Below are 3398 nucleotides of genomic sequence, written 5' to 3'. Positions count from 1 at the left end.
AAGCTTGTAGAATACCTCATTTTAACTTTTGTTCAGTTTTTCTTAATGGAAGTTACAGCATTTTTATAAATGTTTTGCAGACAACTAAAAATTGTTTCAAGGGGTTTGATATATAGAATGAGGATATATATATATATATATTCTATATGTATGTATCTATATACACATATGTGTGATTATATATGTGAGATATATACACATATGTTTATATATCTTACATATATAATCACACATAATCAAGTTTATAGATAATACTATTTAATTATCATATATCCTCATTTATTTATTATTAGATCAGCCCAATTTTGAGAAACATATTTAGAAATATTATATTGTGGTAGCATTTTAATTATATTTCTCTTAACTTTTGCTTTATGTAGTTAGCTGATATGATAATGGCCAACTTTTTCCCACCTAGTACATTTCGGCCCTCCCCAACTCTTATTTTAATGTTTACTGAGATTCTTTATCCTATTGTTGTAGATGAGGATTTCTCAACTTTGTTTTCATTTACTAAGGAGCCTTTTTAGAAAAATTTTTTTCTTACTCTTGCCCCCCCCCATGAAATTATACTACAGATATATTGCATATTTACTCTATGTATATCTGTGTTTTATTCATAAAAAGAGTAACACACACACACACACACACACACACACACACACACACACACCAATTCTCAGCCCCGTTAGGGTAATAGCACCCTCAATGAGAATGCACGTAACAGATTCCAGTAGACCTTCCCCTGGACTGTGTCTCATCTATTTCCAGAATCCTCATTTAGCAAGTACATCATACACATCCTCATATCCTATTGCTTATCACTTGTGTCTTTTCCCCTTAACCCTCCCTGATGGTGTTTGATGTTATTTACTGTTTGGTTAGAGTCTTTCCTTAAATATGTTCCGCATATGGGTTATGTAGGTAATATAGTCTCTAAATCTGTATATGTCAGCACATATTTATTTTACCCAGGCTGGTAAAATCCTTGACTGTGTAAAGCATTCTGGGCTTTAGTCTTCTTTCTTCCATAATCTGTAGCCATTCTGTACTAGCTTAGTGTTACAGTGCTCCACGTCAGTCCTATCCGTTTTCTTTGACAAGTAACTTTTTTGTTTTGTTTTTGGCAAGAAGTTTGTAAGAATTCCTTTTTCTCGTTGGTGTTGAANTTATTCAAAACACTGGTAAACTATTCTTTTTAAATTGGCTGCATAATATACAATGTAGTGGATGCACCAAATTAAATTTCTCTGATATTGGATATTTAAGCTATTTCTTTTTCTGAATAAAGTCCACTGTAGTAAATAACTGTGCAAAACGGTGGTTGCCTTTGGCTTATTCAGCCCGGATTCATTCTCAAAAGCAGAGGGCCAAGGAGTTTGAGCTCCTTTTGTAAAACCAGGCATTTTCAAGGAGCCTGCAGAGCACCCTCATGGGTGCTTCCTGAGGATGCTGGGCTGTGGGAGGTGAGGAGGAATTCTGCCTCCGTTCTGGTGGGGCTCTCTGCCCACTTGGCGACTGGACGAGCTGAGTGTTTGGCACTTCCTGGGGCTCCTCCCAGTCACATCCCGTCCTCTGCAGTGGAGGACCTCTGATGGCTGTGCCATCTACGGCCGCGGTGGCCCTGCTGTGTGGCACTGCCAAGATCACCTCGTCGGCCAGCCCTGTGTGGCCAGAGTAATGCTGGAACAATCCCAACGTGACTTGCTAGCTACTGTGGGAAACCGGCTGCCCAGGGCCCTGTTATAAGCGTGCTGCTCCCGATAGGAATTCCTTGCTATTTTCCTGGCCCGTTAATGGCATGATCAGCTTCTTCATCGCTCTTCATCTGCCCCTGACAGAGCGGGCTGTGTGCATCCCCACGGGGTGCGTAATTGTGATAACCATCATTAGGCAAGCCCTTGATGATTAACTGTTCAGAATTAAATCCCTTAATGGGATGGAACCTGGCAGCCTGCTCACCTACATAGCAGATACTCTGCTGGTGTCAGGCTGGTAATCCTTGTTGCACACTGCCCCAAACGGTGGCATTCTGTCCAAAATTGCTAGGCCTGTGTGTGGCACAGAGTTTCCAGCTGTGATAGATCGATGACCTCAGGACATTTGTGAGCTGATGTAACGGCCGCCATCTTCTGGCTGCGGCTGAGGAATTCTGTGCTCCACAGGCATGTCCCTAGGAGCTGCTGGGGACTCTGGCCACCATCCCCAACTCTACTGTCTCCCTCAAGCCTAAGCCTACCAGTCAAGTTCATCACGGTGCTAGCTCTTAAATATCTGGGATTCTTCCGGTTTAGGGATTGTCATGGACACTACTCTCAGGCCACACATCTCCACATATCTCTCACCAAACCGCGCACCAACCTTCTCATTGCTTTTTCAGCCTCCAGCCTTGCCCTGTACCATTCTTGGTCCGATTTGTAGTTAGGGTTTTGTTTTAGTTTGGTTTGGTTTTGGGGGTTATTTGTTTGTTTTTTCAGAACAAAAATTTGATTATGTCCTTCCCTATGTAAAACCCTCTGGAGTTCCACACTGCTTTCCAGATGAGGTTCAAATTTTTCATCCTGGCTCACAAGAGCCCACTTACCTGTCTGTCGCAGGTCTCCACCTGAACATTTTTCCTTTCTTGGCTTCCTTTGGGAGCTGTCCCTGAGTGCCTTAGGCTGGTTATTAGCGCCCCTGCTCTGTTTTCCCCTAAACCTGTAATTCCTTCCTTCACCTTGGCATCTGACCGATTGGGCTGTATTTGTTAATTGATCATTTATCTCCAGTGTATAGCAGGCATCTAGTAAGTGTGTTGAATGAATTGACTTGGAAAACAAATACATTGAATGTATTTGCTTAAAAGACACTGTCCTGAGAGATTAAATAACTTGCCCAAAACCACACAGCTTATAAGTGGCTTGACCAGGATTCAGATCAAGGCTGCCTGACTCCATACACAAGCTAAATGACTACGCTATGCTGCCTCTCTGAAAAAATTTAGGGAAGTCAAGGGGATGTTCTATCCATCTCATTGGGGAAGTACAATCCTAACACAATTTTTCTTTTTAAGTTTAATATGAATTTAAAATATATTTCTGTTTTGATTAATTTTGTACTAATAACAATTCAAAAAGTATGTAGAGAGTGTGTGGGAGAGAGCAAATGGGGCAAAATGTTAATGGATGAATCTAGAAAAGGGGTATACAAGAAGTTGCTACATTGGTTTGCAAATTTTTAATAAATTTGAATTTTTTAAATAATAATAAAAAAAAGACACTGCCCTGTGTACATGAATAAAAGCTGACACTGACAAATACACAAGGAAATAATATATTGATGTTTATGTCCCTGGTAAACTTTATCCTACAAACTGAAAATTTTAGTAAATATGAGTGAGTAAAAGATTAGTCTTATAG

At 40.3% G+C, this 3398-nt stretch overlaps 1 protein-coding gene across 3 annotated transcripts in view; it reads left to right on the top strand.

Annotated features, from left to right (window-relative positions):
• PLD5 (phospholipase D family member 5) overlaps positions 1–3398 on the top strand; it is a 207759-nt gene that overhangs the window by 120487 nt on the left and 83874 nt on the right. The gene's annotated exons all lie outside the window — the stretch shown is intronic.

This window comes from Hipposideros armiger, unplaced genomic scaffold, assembly GCF_001890085.2.
Source record: "Hipposideros armiger isolate ML-2016 unplaced genomic scaffold, ASM189008v1 scaffold_113, whole genome shotgun sequence".
In the NCBI taxonomy this organism is placed as follows: domain Eukaryota; kingdom Metazoa; phylum Chordata; class Mammalia; order Chiroptera; family Hipposideridae; genus Hipposideros; species Hipposideros armiger.
The sequence above is the reverse complement of the archived record's forward strand: the minus strand, read 5'-3'. Positions and strand labels throughout refer to the sequence as shown.